Source organism: Balaenoptera ricei, chromosome 9 (genome assembly GCF_028023285.1).
Source record: "Balaenoptera ricei isolate mBalRic1 chromosome 9, mBalRic1.hap2, whole genome shotgun sequence".
Classification (NCBI taxonomy): Eukaryota; Metazoa; Chordata; class Mammalia; order Artiodactyla; family Balaenopteridae; genus Balaenoptera; species Balaenoptera ricei.
In genome coordinates, this window is record NC_082647.1 from 81,992,758 (window position 1) to 82,008,336 (window position 15,579).

Genomic DNA, 15,579 nt, shown 5'->3' on the forward strand with positions numbered 1-15,579 from the left:
ACCAGTTTGCTGATGTGTTGCCTAATGTTGTCTGTGCTCTAGGGTCAGACTTGTATAATTACAACAGGGACCATTCAGATCATTCACTGTCTGGCCCTTTGCAAAGTGAGTTTGAAGATCCCTGGTCTGGGCCCTTGTTAGAGGGTCTTTTTCATTTTCTCTGTTAAGTGAAACCATCTCTGGGAGTGGAACTTCTATTTCTCCTTGTTTTAATATGATGGTTTTTTATGAACCATTCCTTTTGATCCCCAGAATAGTTCTAATATTTAGATAATGGCTCAAGTTTATAAAAGCAAAATAATGGGGAAAATGGATTTGTAAGGTGAAAAATGTGTTTATTTTGTGATTTTTGGGTTACATTTTTTCCTACTTAAATTGACTAATTATTGGATCATCTGTCTATTTTTTTTGAGACCTAGGCTGTGGATTCAATGGAGTTATTTATATTTAATCAGTTCTTTTTTTATTGGCAGTTATTTCTAAAAGGAGTGTGATCTCATTAGTCCACAGACTCTGATGATCCAATTTAACTGAAGAGAATTTCTACAAATTCATTACATTCCTCTCTCTCCAAGCTGTGAATATCATATACATTTGTAAAGGTTTTGCACCACACATCACTTACTACCCTTCCAATTTATCTGTACCTTTCAAAATATATAATCTAACACTGATGATAAAGTTATAACTTTCAGAGTGTAAAATACATTATTTCCTCAATATCTGTATGTCTGAAGTGGAAGTAGATTTTTTTTTTACATACAAACCACATTTCAATTTTGCTTTTTCCCATTTTCTTGTTTCTCTTGTAAATCAAAAACTTTTAAAACTGCGTAGGAGGCTTTTGTTTTTTGCCATATGAGCCCAAAGAAAATTTGCTTTTCTAAAGCATTACAGGATATAAGTAAAAAGCAGTATTTGGTGGTTCTTTTCTATCTCTCTTTGTATCTAACACAGTTTTGCTTGGGCTAGCATAAGTGTTCAATAACTATTTGGTGATTGTTTAACAAAGATAAATTATAACCTGTGCAGTCAGAATGTTCTGAGATGAAGATTATTTATTGGGAATTCAGAAAAACTGCATCCTTTATGACCCACAGTTACATTTCCTTTGTACTTCATTTAGCTTCACAGTGCAGCAAGTTTTCTGTATAATCTTAGAAATGCACCTAATACACATTTTGGCTAAATGCCAAATGTTAAAATCAGTTTTCATTTGAAGCAAATACTGCAGCTGAATAGCATCATTAAAATGTGAAATGTAGGCCTCAAGATCAAATAAAAATTATCAAAAAAATTTTTTATTACAATTACTAAAAATTATACTTATTTTGTTAAAGTTTGGCATAGTATAGGATAGTAATTTTTCAGTACTCTCATCTACTCGATTAGCACTACTAAAATGATCCTCACTTTCAATTGAGTTTGGCTCAGTAACAAGATGTGTTTTGGCCCGCTCTGCTTGTATAGTATACTGCTAGAGGTGAGATTGCTACTAAGTTATTAAGCTTTCTCCATGTCTAATCCTGGCAGACAAAGTTAATTTTTTTTAATTTATCAACTCTTTGTCTTGAATCTCGTTGAAGTAATTACACAAATTGAAGTTTTGTGCATTGCTTAATCAAGATTTTTTGTATATATTCAGATGCAAACTATATATAATTATATATATAATTTATAACATTTCTTCATGCACTTTATCCTTCACATAATCACTAAATAAAAATTTGTGTTTAAAACTTTGACCTAGAATTGTCGTCTTGGAACAATGTAATGGCTTTCAAGATAAAATGATTTTTGAATTTACATCAGTTCCTCTTTCATTATGTGCAGAAGCATTTCAGTAGAATGATGAGAGGATCTTTAGAGCAGTTTTCAAGTAAGATCTAATTGGAGTCTTAAGAAATAAGTATGGTTACATTTTCATCTGGTTGGGCAAACTAAATATTTTTGTAAGAGTAAGAATGAATTGTTAGTAAATACTGCTATGTTTGAATTATTGTCTAGCAAGTATAGTATCAAGACATTCCTCTGTTCAAGCACCATTTCTAACACTTAAGCATTTTTATTCCATCTTTTTAGAACATCTTATATAACTACATATAAAGGCAACTTCCAAATCTTTTGTACGCCATGTAGCTTTTTCTCTGAAGAAATAAGAAGTGACCTATAATCTTTTGGCTCTTATGTTATCAATATTCTGAACCCACAGTGCTCAGAGTATAATGAAATCTTCATCTGCTTGGCCTTCCAAGAAGTTTAAGGCTGAAATTAAAAATGGTTTGCAGCCTTTGGCTGAATTCTAAAGCTGTTATGTACATATCTACCTATTAGTACTTTATATTTATTGAATATTACGATGTTTCAGACACTATGCTAAGCACTTACATACATTTTCCATGTGATTTTCCCATAACCAAATGGTAGCTCATGTTACTATCCTTAAATTACAATAGAAGAAATAGTCTTCACCAGATTAAAAGATTTACCTTACATGACGTATAGCATAAAGTAGCAAAGCCAGAAGTAGAAACCAAGCTGTATGACTTCAAAAGCCAATGTGCTACACACAGCTGAAAATACAGGATGGATCTGAAAGAAATAATAATCCATGTAATTACAATATTATATTTATAAATTATTCAATTCAACATTTCCCTTCTCACCAAAGGATCTATACAACTCATCATAACAAAGTGTGAAGATATAAAAAACCCTTCTCCTTCTTGAGTTAAAAATGGCAGGAAAAAAAAAAAAAAACAATTCTAAAACAAAATTTAAAGATTTCATGATGGTCATGTCTTTGATAAATGAGTCCATGAACAGGACACTGAATTTTGAGGTACTATGTTTGGACTAAATAGGAATGATAAACAAATTTCCACTTTAAAATTAACATGATATAGAGTGATTTATTGTGTTTGTACAACATTTGCCATTCAAGTAATTTGTTGCAGGTCTGAATATATGATGTCATTCTATTTTTGCAAACTTGGACTCCTCATTTGCATTTAGGATTATAATTGAATATATAAACTTTTATTTCCTTTTTAAACAGAGGAAAGATGGGGCAGAATGGGCAAGAGACTATAAAACAGCCAGGAGTAGGCGTAGGACTAGCAGACACTGAAGGTAAGTTACAGTTTACAATACACTGGATTTTGGTTGTATCTGTATGCTATACTGTTTGCTTTGTTTTTGTTTTAATATGAATGTTAATTTCTAAGTACTAATACCAGAAGCACTAGGAAATAAGTCACCATTATCCATATGATCTATTAAATTAGAATGACTTTGTCACTTCATTTAACATTCATATTTAACATTTAAGCACTTTGGGAAACTACAAATTTTAAAGGGAAAGAAGAATGAGGATTACAGAACGAAACTTGAAGACTTTCTCAGGGAAAAAAATATCTTGAAATTTAAAAAAATGTTTTCCTTTAAAATACTATACAAATAGAAAATCATGAAACCTCATTTAAGTCAATGGCAAGCCTTAAAAATGTGGAACTAAGAAGAAACTAATGGTGTAAAAATCTTTTTATAGAAAAAATAATGACTGAACTAACTTCTAAAGTGAAAACTTAATTTGAAATTAAACTTTGTTTTATTAAATAGTATTATAAATGTATTACAAAATGAAAAAAAAAATCCTTTTCTTCCACACATAATCAGTATCTCTAAGATGCACAATGACTTATCCTTCGTTTAAAAAAATGTTTAACTAATGTTTTGATAAGATCTGATAGCACTGGTATCCATCATAACTTACACTCTCAAGAATTTTAACTATTCTAAGTACTTAACACTATTCTAATTACTGTTCACATATTATCTCATTTAATTCTTACAATTACCTATGAAGGTACTTGGTTTTACATGAAAAGAAACTGAAGTGCAAACATCATACAAGGTAAGAGCAAGTGATTGAATCCAGGAAAATGACGCCAAATCACACGCTATTAAAAAGAATGATTAATGGCATGGTACCATATGGACATTCGATGGGGAAATAGGAAACCCAGATTTAAGGTTCAAATCTTGTCTTGACTGGTGACCTGATCTTTCTGTCTTTAGAAACCTGATCTGAAAAATGCTGGGTCTAAGTGATGCTTAAGTTTCCTAGTGGACTTAAGTAGATATCACATATTTCTGGTTCTACTAAAAAATTTTCTTAGAACTCATTCAAAGACTGTGCTTCCTCTACTTGTTGCCATGGTCCCACAGTCCCATCCTCAATCCACCATTCCTTTTACCCATCTTCCTTCTGCATAAACTCATCAACTCTTGTCTACATGTTGATTGCCATCCAAGCTCACTGGAATTCAGACTCAGATGTCCACCAGGCATTTGTGCCGAACCAAGAAAATAAAGACCATATTAAAAATATATGTATTTAAAAAATAGGACATTTATGACTGGCAATTATTATATACGCGTGGAAGATGCTGAGAAACCCAGCAGGGGGTAGGGAGGTAGCAGAAGAAAGCTACTGTCCCTAAAGGCTGGAGGACAGGGAGTGCTGAAACCAAGATAAGCCTGTCTGCTGGGATCAGGAGGTAAGGAAGAGACACAACAAAAGATAGAAATATATATTGAGATAGACAAGGATGGGGAGAAATATCCCAGTTTCTCCCTTCCTCCCCTTCTCCAGTCTCTGCCAGGGCCTGGTCAAATCAGCTGGAAGCCAACTAACAGGGGAGCCTGGAAAACATGCTAGGGAGCAGCTCTTTTGAAAGCAGGGCAGAGAAAGACCAAAGATGCATCCAAGGGCGCACAGGCATAGGGCTGGTACAATACTTTACCTGGAAATTCCATAGATGCATCAAACTACATATGCCCTGAATTCAGTTTTTCCTCTTTCTCCTCCTATACTTGTCTATCACTCACAAAATCTGTACCTATTTACACCGTAATTTTCATATTGTGTTATCATTGTTCTTTGACTTAAATTTACCGATTTCTATGCCTGTCTCCTTCATAAGGCTGAACAACTCTCAGACCAGAGCTATGATTTATTCATCTTGGTGTCCCAGCACTTAGCAGAAAGCCTTGTCCATAAAGTTGCTTCAAGAATGTTTAAGTGAATGAATAAACAATATAATCTTATATTAAGGTAATGGCCATTGATTTTCATCTGACTCTATACTTCATGTATACAGAGAAGCAATTCATGGGCGCTTTTTCCCAAAAGTTTTAGCTACTTAACTTCATCATTCTCTTAACCTTGAAGTTTATAAATAAAATTATTTTAGTATAGATGTTAACATTTGAAAAGAATAGAAACTGTTCATCCTAATGCTGCCTTCTTATTTCCTATCAGTCCCACACAAAACATGCTTGTTTTCCAAGAAGAAGCCAGTCATAGGCTGCTTTATATTTTATTTAAACTTATGAGTCAATGGGTTTATATTTTAGTGAACTGACCCTTATCAACAGTTAATCTCAGATTAGTTACTGAGCAGAGGGGTGGGAGTTGAGGATGGGAACCATATGGAATATGTAATGTAATGTGAGTCATGCCCTTTTGGCAGCAATATTTTGGACAAGTTACTTTTGACTGAGTTACTTATGACATTTTGACAATAAGCAAATTTACAAGTAACGCATTTATGTGAAGTTATGAGTAGTTCTATAAGAGATACATAAGAGATTGCTAATAATACGAAAAAGAAAACTGTAATAAATATTAAACCTTTATAGGAAAGTTGTACTTCAAAATCCAGCAGGTATACCCTGGACCAGCTACAGGGATATTCTGGCCTCAGAGAGGCTGCCAGTGGGCTAGCAGTGCCCTGGCTGCAGCAGGGTCCCTGCCCCCACGTGAACAGTAGCATACAACAGAGAGGGGTATCTCAGTTAGGCCTAGCCACGTGCCAGAGTCAGAAAGCATCCATGTCTAACAACAAACAAAAAAGTACCACGTGAAGTACTGTGATGATTAAAGTCCCAAGTGAAGAAATTTTACTTAGATACCAAGTAAATATACATTATACTTGTAGGAGCTTTAAAATGGAACACAAAATTTCTCCATTTATTTAGTCGAGTCTTCAAAATCTATGAAAAAATTCTTTTTCATTTTCACCTTTCTTTGCTTTTCTGTATTATTTTTCACAGGGTGTAGTGTGTACACTTACAATTAATGCACTAGAAAGTCCCCTCCTTTGAAATAGTATAACAAAAACACAAAACAAATTGGTACTGATCATATCAAAGGAAATAGCTAAATTAGGAGACAAAATACTTGGTATAGATTCATTTTATAAATCATTTCATTAAGACCTTTTCACTATGCTCTTCATGTAATAAAATTTTCATATCGTTAGTAAATTTTAAAAAGAAATCTAAAAAAAAAGAAATTAAAAAAAAAAAGAAATCTAAAATAATATTTCAATATAGTTTTCTTTTAAACTATGGTCAGACAACAATATTTACTGAGCAAATGCTATGTGCCAAGTACTGTGCTACATACAATGATTAAGACAGACTGCCCTCATGGAGCTTACAATCTAGTGAGAAGAGTAAATGTTAAACATTTATTACAAGTGTGATAAAGAAGATGTGGCACATATATACAATGGAATATTACTCAGCCATAAAAAGGAACAAAACTGAGTTATTTGTAATGAGGTGGATGGACCTAGAGTCTGTCATACAGAGTGAAGTAAGTCAGAAAGAGAAAAACAAATGCCATATGCTAACGCATATATATGGAATCTAAAAAAAACGGCACTGATGAACCTAGTGGCAGGGCAGGAATAAAGACGCAGACGTAGAGGACGGACTTGAGGACACGGGAGTGGGGGAAGGGGAAGCTGGGACGAAGTGAGAGAGTAGCATTGACATATATACACTACCAGATTTAAAATAGATGGCTAGTGGGAAGCTGCTGCATAGCACAGGGAGATCAGTTCGGTGCTTTGTGTCCACTTAGAAGGGTGGGATAAGGAGGGTGGGAGGGAGGCGCAAGAGGGAGGGGATATGGGGATATATGTATACATATAGCTGATTCACTTTGTTGTACAGCAGAAACTAACACACCATTGTAAAGCAATTATATTCCAATAAAGATATTAAAAAAAATCTTTATGAACAATTTTACATTAAGAAGAATATATAGGCACAGGTTGGGGAGAAAATTATTGAATCAGACAGAAATTTATTTGTTCTAAGCAGATAAGAAGAAGATACCAGTTTAAAGTGTAAGATTTTGTTTTGTCCCCATAGAAATATGGACTCAACCTTGTGTTGGACTTGAGGTATATGTATGATGTAAATTTTGTCAGTTTTGAGTGATCCAGAGGATTTCTTTCACTTCCTTTTGTTGTCAGTCAACATAAACAGCCAATTCATGGGAAAACAAAGAACAGACAAAACAGTTAGTTCAATTTGTTTTTAAACATATAGTTTCCTGACCAGAATTTTCCTCTTTTAATTCTTCACCATAGCATCAGAAAAATAGTGTCTCTTTGTAGATTAGTACAGTTTTCTTGAAATTGTAAATATGGCAATATTCCACTTCATCTTGAACCTTTCATATTATTCATCTAAGCACTTTGTTTTGTGAACACCTTGGTCCACTCTAAGTGAAATTGATCTACAATGATATGCCCTAGGATGGTCATACTTTAAATCAGACATATATCATAGATTTTAAGTAATTTTCTTTAGACAGTCTGTTTTCATAAAATTTTTATTCTTGTTTTGGAATTATAGTGTACAGAATGCAAAAAGTAATGTTTTGTGGGACTGAAATTTTGTGTTGAACACGTTGAGATTTTTTTTTTAATGCTAAATAGCTGTGTCCTTATTCTACTTATTGAGCAAGTCTACTTATTCTAGGTTCTGATTTTTAAAAATCTACTATCCTCTTAATCATTTTCTCTAACAATGATACATCTTCTGTACAGCAGTGACATAAATTTTAATCCTAGCATGAGATTAATTCAGTGGGTCAGAATATAAGATCAATCAAAAGTTCTGGAATTCTGACCTAAGTTGTAGTGGAAAATAGTAATAGTCTTGTGGGCTATCTCTACTAATGAATGGTTGAACGCCCACAGTTTAAGTAAGTGCACAAAGTAAGGAGCGAGTAAGGACCATGTGCGACGCGTGATTAACGTTCTTTAAATTGTAGCTATTATTAAATGAGAAGTGGATATAAGAGAGAGCCATTTGGATCCCATTCAAAACAGTGATATTAGTCAAGACAAAATCTTGGAAGAGCTAGACCACTTCCTATAAAGATTTAGATCAAATCCATTAGACTTTCCAAGTCTGACAAGTGTTTTCCCAGTTTACCTTAAAAACTTCGAATACCCTCAAAATAGACGATCTGGTTCTTTCCCACATTTTTAAAATTTCTAATAGTGTTATCTTTGCTGGTGGGCATCCATGTATATTACATACAGTGACTGACTTGACCCACTTTTTCTTCTAAACCAGGTGTTCACAAGCTTTAGCAGCAGGCATTAGGATTGTGACTTTGTATGAAGCTTAATTTGCCTGGCTGCGTGCATTTAAAGAACAAATAACCCTAATACATCATTTATTCTCTTAAGTATCTTTGGAAGCCTGAATTTAATTACTCAATTTCAATTTTCAGTGGGCCAGAACAAATAAACCTCTACTACTGTAGAAATATGCTAAGGTCTACTCACACATGTGTTCAGATACCTGAGTGTGTGAAAGCACATCACCTAAGGATGTGATGTGGAGGGGTTTAGGGTAGAGAGCAAGATTTGATTTAGTATATTATTTGAAGTGGGTTTTTTTTTTTAGAAAAAAAAAGCATAACAATTTATGTAGAAATAATGGAAATCTATAATAACCACAACAATCTCATTTTAACTGGCATCTCAAGTCTATTTTATATAGGTATATATTTCATACATAGCTCTAACAGTGATTAGTTTGAATCCTTGTTAGGTGAATGGACATATTTTGCAAAGTCCATGAAGCAAGTGTACAACAGAAATGACTTCCTGAATTAAACCAAGAAAAATCTAGGCCCCAGGATTGGAGTCCTCTATCTTGTTGTCTTGTTTTGATAAATACACAAAAAAAGGTTTTTGAAAGTATTTTCTCCAAGTATTTTCTCTTTTTAAATAGGGAAAAGAAAATGGAGTAAATGATAGTTATCTCTCTAGGGGGTTGTAGATTGGAATATCCAAGTGCTCTATGTAAAATACTCATTTAATTTCCTCATTTCCCTGTCCAACTGTGTTGTTTAAAAATTAGCTTGCAAAGGCAAAAATACAAAACCATTCTGGAAGACCCCCCAACTAGAACAGAATAGCAACTGTTACTAGGGCATCCAGAGAGTCCCTCAGCAAATGCTGTGGCTAAGGGCACTAGGATTAGCCCTGGGGATGCAGTTTGGAATGTGGCATAATCCTTGGCCTCCAGGAGTTCCCAGCAGAGTTCCCACAACTCAGGTGATAGTTAACACTCTTGTTCCTGAAGAAAAATTCATGACGACTCCAGACATTCCCATTTCTTCAGGCTCTGTTTCTAATTAAACCAAGGAACTTTCAAATTAAATACATAATGCCTTTTTTGTGTCTTCTATCACTTCCCCTTTTATCATTTTGGAAGTTTCCTAATTCTCTTCATTTTACCGAGGTCAAGAATGATCTTTCAAGGAGTTAATTTTTAACTTAAAAAGTATCTGTATTTTGTTCCGTTTTACTAAAGCTGACAATAGATAAAATTTATTGACAACCTATTTATATTGTAGATGTGTTGTTAAAATTAATGAGGAATTGTGATGTTATCTGATTTTTACCTCAATTTTGAGGTCAGGATATTGTCAAAAACAATGTGATTAGTGGATTCTTTTGTGTCATTTGATTATTTGTCCTACACATATTGTCTTTAAAAACCAACCACCATGCACATTATATTGTAAAATTGTTTTCCATCGACTGAATATGTTTCGTCGTTTGTGAGCTTGTTGCCCTAATTTGACTGATACATCGTTTTCTTTTTTATATTTTTTAAGTTGCTAAGTGATCAATATGAGTATGTCTATTATGTGCAAGACATTGTGTTAAAAAATTTGGATGCTATAGAGGTCAATTTAATGTATACGCGGATCTGAGGGAGCTTACGATCTAGTGTGGTCCTGTCTCGTCATCAACCAGTAGGCATGCATGCTTAACCAGTGTGTACAGTCATTGAGCAATGGCATTGGTTGGAGACTGTGCCATACCCCTTGTTAACTATTTTATCACCTTTAATAACAGCAATGCAAGGAAGAATTAGGATGAAAATTCATAAGTGAGAGAGCAAATTATGTGCTTTGGGATTTGAAAGCATTGCTAAATCTGTAGGAGTCAGGGGGCATGGTTTTGTGAGAGAGGTAACAGGTGGTGACTGCTTTGGAAGGTGGACAAACTCTAAACATGTGGCAATGGGAGAGGCAAATTCCAGACTGAGGGAACAATCTGAGGAAAGATACAAATGGAAGAAAGGATTAGGGGTATGTAGGGGAAAGGTAATTCAGTGCAACTGGAGCAAAGCCTGCTGGGGAGAGCAGAGAAATTGGATCTAACTTGTACAAAGTTAGATCAGACAAGGGAGTTCAATGCTTCTGTGGAAGTGCGAAGCTATTAAATGTTAATGAGGAATTTAGACAGTATCAATGCTTAACAATATTGAATTTTCTATGGAAGAGCAAAGGTAGACCTCTTTTTTATTCAAATCCCCTCTTAGGACTTTTCAAGGATTGAAGTAAATATAGGCTATCCAAGTAGAAACAATGCATATTATATAGTTGAACTGTGAATCTAGAGTTCAGGATATAGGTCTCAATTATGCAGAGTCATGAGGTAGTAACATTTGTGGGGCACTTAACATGAACCAGGAGCAGAGAGGAGCATTATCTCTTCCAAGCTGCAACCACCAATACAAGAAAAATCTCAGTAACATCTAATAGACTTTTTTCCCCCTGCAAGTCATACAGGGAGATTGAAAACCAGAGGATTTTAGTGCCATTAGGGGCAAAGTCAAGACCCAAACCCAGTTGTGTCTGATACTAAAGTCCATACTTTTAACCAGCACGGTGCTGCCTCCCAGGAGTTAGAAGTTGTTGAAGTTACTGAGAAGAATGAACAGTGCAGAGGGCGTTTGTTCAGTCCAGGGTGTGAGTAACATAACATGTTAACAAAGGGTTGCATCCAGTCCTTTTAAAATGACAAATTAAATCCCTGACTTTTATCCCTAAACTTAAATACAAAAATATGAGGGATCAAATTTATAAGTAATTTTATTTATCATTTCTTCTTTAATCATTTGTTTAGATATTCTTTACACACACAGAAGATATTAGGTACATAATGATTTCTATTTTCTTCTAGCTCTTTTGTGGTGTGAAAGGTAATATTGAATTATTTAAATAAATTTTGCTTATTCCATGTGATGAGGTAATAGTCAAGAAATATTCCTGGAAACATTTGTTGAATAAGCTTTCCTTTCCTCACTAATAGGAAATACCATATCAATCATACTCAAAATTTTCAAGAATATTCATGGCTGGTAATGAACTTTATGGAATATTTCGTTGACCTTTCAGTCTATTTGTATCTGTCAGTGCCAGTCTCATTGTTATTCTGACTTTATTTTCAGTTTTTTCTAAATTAGACTGTTTTTACCTATTTTTTTTTTAATATTAAAAAAAAAACTTTAGTAAGGCCAGACACTATAAAACTCTTAGAGGAAAACATAGGCAGAACACTCTATGACATAAATCACAGCAACGTCGTTTTTGACCCACCTCATAGAGAAATGGAAATAAAAACAAAAACAAACAAATGGGACCTAATAAAACTTAAAAGCTTTTGCACAGTAAAGGAAACCATAAACAAGATGAAAAGACAACCCTCAGAATGGGAGAAAATATTTGCAAATGAAGCAATTGACAAAGGATTAATCTTCAAAATTTACAAGCAGCTTATGCAGCTCAATATCAAAAAACAAACAACCCAATCCAAAAATGGGCAGAAGATCTAAAGAGACATTTCACCAAAGAAGATATACAGATTGCCAACAAACACATGAAAGAATGCTCAACATCACTAATCATTAGAGAAATGCAAATCAAAACTACAATGAGATATCACCTCACACCGGTCAGAATGGCCATCATCAAAAATATCTACAAACAATAAATGCTGGAGAGGGTGTGGAGAAAAGGGAACCCTCTTGCACTGTTGGTGGGAATGTAAATTGATACAGCCACTATGGAGAACAGTATGGAGGTTACTCAAAAAACTAAAAATAAGACTACCATATGACCCAGCAATCCCACTACTGGGCATATACCCTGAGAAAACCATAAGTCAAAAAGGGTCATGTACCACAATGTTCATCGCAGCTCTATTTACAATAGCCAGTACATGGAAGCAACTTGACATTGACAGATGAATGGATAAAGAAAATGTGGCACATATATGCAATGGAATATTATTCAGCCATAAAAAGAAACGAAATTAAGGTATTTGTAATGAGGTGGATGGACCTAGAGACTATCATACAGAGTGAAGTCAGAAAGAGAAAAACAAATACCATATTATAACACATATATACGAAATCTAAAAACAAACAAAATATGGTTCTGAAGAACCTAGGGGCAGGACAGGAATAAAGACACAGACGTAGAGAATGGACTTGAGGACACAGGGAGGGGGAAGGGTAAGCTGGGACGAAGTGAGAGAGTGGCACTGACATATATACACTACCAAATGTAAAATAGCTAGTGGGAAGCAGCCGCATAGCACAGGGAGATCAGCTCGGTGCTTTGTGACCACCTAGAGGGGTGGGATAGGGAGGGTGGGAGGGAGACGCAAGAGGGAGGAGATATGGGGATATATGTTTATGTATAGCTGATTCACTTTGTTATACAGCATAAACTAACACACCATTGTAAAGCAATTATACTCCACTGAAGATGTTAAAAAATAATTTTTAAAAACTTTAAAACTCTCTTTGTTGAGAAGCAAAGGAAGTTCCACATGAATATTTCTTGAAATTATATTAAAGTTCTAATATAATTTTGATGGAATTGACATCGTTACATCAAATATTTTCTTACTCATAGACATGGTATATCTGTATACGCCAATGTGCACATGACAATTTTTGTATGTATGATATTAGACAAGTTACTCATATTCTCTAAGTCTCTGATTCCTAGTCTACAAAAGTAAGAATAACAATAGTATTTACCTTATCAGTGTGTTGCAAGGATTCATGGAAATAACGAGTGTAAGGCGCTTGACACTGTGGCTGGCACGTAGTCAATAAATGCTAGCGGTCACTGTCCCAGTCATTGCCTATATCATGTAAGTGAATACTTCTGACCTGATTTTCCCCAAGACTTTTAAACTCATGTTTTCTAAAATGGTTTCTTTTTCTGCCTTTGGCATTCCACCAGAAAAGACGTTTTCAAGGTCCTACATTTTCCAGTTTGTTTTGAAAAGATGATACATATATTTATTACAGTATTTCAAACTACTCTTCTTCCCAGAATATATCTGATGTGATCCCTTGTATAGTAATGTCTCCCCTCTATGAAGGATGTCTTTTCTAGACCTTATTATGCTTTACTAAATGGCCTGAGTTTAAAATTCAGTGCTACTGATTTCTAGTCCTGGATTACTCACTGGGAATTTAACATTGAAAGCATATCCTAAAAATTGTCTATTATTGAAATAAAAAATAATTCTGGGTCTTTACTGTGAGCCAGATTCATCACTGGAGGTTATTAATTGACCACTAAAAACGAATTAAATGAATTAAATTTCTGGAATAGATCTTGACTGTTTCTTAGCCTTAAGCACACATCAAAGAATTGGCAATTGCTAAATTTAAGCCCAGAATATTTTAGACTTTCAGGGATTAATATCTCTAATGGCAGTTTTTAATATTTTTTGAAAATGTCTTCTTTGCCTAGAAGTCCCCAAACTGCTTGCGTTGGGAGTTGGTGCTCTGATTTATTTATGGGAGAGAGGCTTTTGAGTCAAGATAAGGACATTAAAACATAGCAAAGCGTAGTGAATGAACATAAACTAAGAATATTCTCTTAGCATAGTTGTAGAAAATTAACAAAACAAGACATATAAATATTACAGATATATAGCTTTACTTTGTTCTAAATGCCTTTACATTATCCGGTTCATTGTCACAAAACAGTAGGGGATATAAATATAGAATAATGATTTTGATTTTAAAGTTATGGAGACAGAGACGTAGAACAATGACACCATTCACCCAGAGTCAACTAATTAAACAGTGTGGGTTAAAATCTACAGATATATAATCTAATATCAACTGACTCTTGCCTGTTGTACTTTCCAAGATTGTTTTACGTTAATGGTTACAGTGCTATTGCATGAAAAATAAATGTATAAAACTAGCTGCGACTATTGGAAAGAAAAATAACATTGTTGATGATTATGGCCAATTAACTAAGATTAATATCAATTACATTATAGGTAATATGTAGCTTATAAAACCATTTTAAATCTTGTTCTATCTGATATTTAAAATGTCCATAAAATTACTGTACTCAAAACAGCAAGAGATATAAAGAAGATTCCGATATTCCTATAAACCTAATTAAAATACATTACTTACAAAGGAAGGTTAAGAATCCATACGATGTCTCAACAGCAATAATAGACACTTAAAAGAGGGTCATGGGTAATGCCCTTGAAATTCCAAGTGGGAGAGAGTATAAACTAAAATTCTATCCACAAACTATCCATTAAGTATAAGGGTTGAATAAAATCATTTTGGGATGTCTAGGTCTCAAAAAATTTTAGGTCCCATGCTACCTATCTGGAAGTTACTTGAGGGTATGTTCCACCAACATAGAGAATAAACCACACTCAAACACACACTGACCCCTCCCCCCACACACACACACAACTTGGGAGCCAAGAGACAAGAAGGGTAGAGAAAAGAAGAGGCAACGTCAATGGTGAAATGAGGAGATTCTAAGGACAGTAGTCATGCAGCAGGCAGAGAGAACACATGGGAAAATCTGATCAGATATGGTGAGTTCTAGCTGCAAGAGGATGACGAGTGAGGTGTTAGTGTGGGAAGGAAAAGAGGAATTGACTGGCGTCAGTATCTAGCCAAGTGAAAAATGGTCTTCAGAGGGGTTAAGTACTCTTGGAAATTTTGAGAACAGTTAGGAATAGGTACATAGAAAGCAAAGCAAATTGTAAAACACAGTAATTAATAACTTGAGGATAAAACACAAAAGAAATCTTTAAGTAAACAACTCCATGAAATACCCAGTGGTCTCAGAAGTGAACAATATTAGTCACATTAATGTAAATTCCAAACATTAGTTTAATCAAGATTGTAACATAACTATATGTCAAGGAGGAGGAAGGCTAACTCTTCATCTACCAAAATTTAAATGTCAATAAATTATGAAGGCAACACAAAACTATTCTGAGAAATATGAATATAAAGAACCAGAGAAACAGATAAAAAGAGTTGACAGTAGATTTTTCTTGGCAATTTTATTAAGGGTTTGGGGAAATGAGGAGTTGGGCCAAGGGA

The 15,579-nt window shown here is 34.3% G+C and overlaps 1 long non-coding RNA gene across 1 annotated transcript in view; it reads left to right on the plus strand.

Moving 5' to 3' along the window:
• The first annotated feature begins 3,069 nt into the window (after positions 1-3,069).
• Positions 3,070-15,579, plus strand: part of LOC132371573 (uncharacterized) — a 42,792-nt gene continuing 30,282 nt past the window's right edge. Inside the window, exon 1 of the long non-coding RNA XR_009504881.1 lies at positions 3,070-3,132. This is a non-coding gene — a long non-coding RNA (uncharacterized LOC132371573). The remainder of the gene's footprint in view (positions 3,133-15,579) is intronic.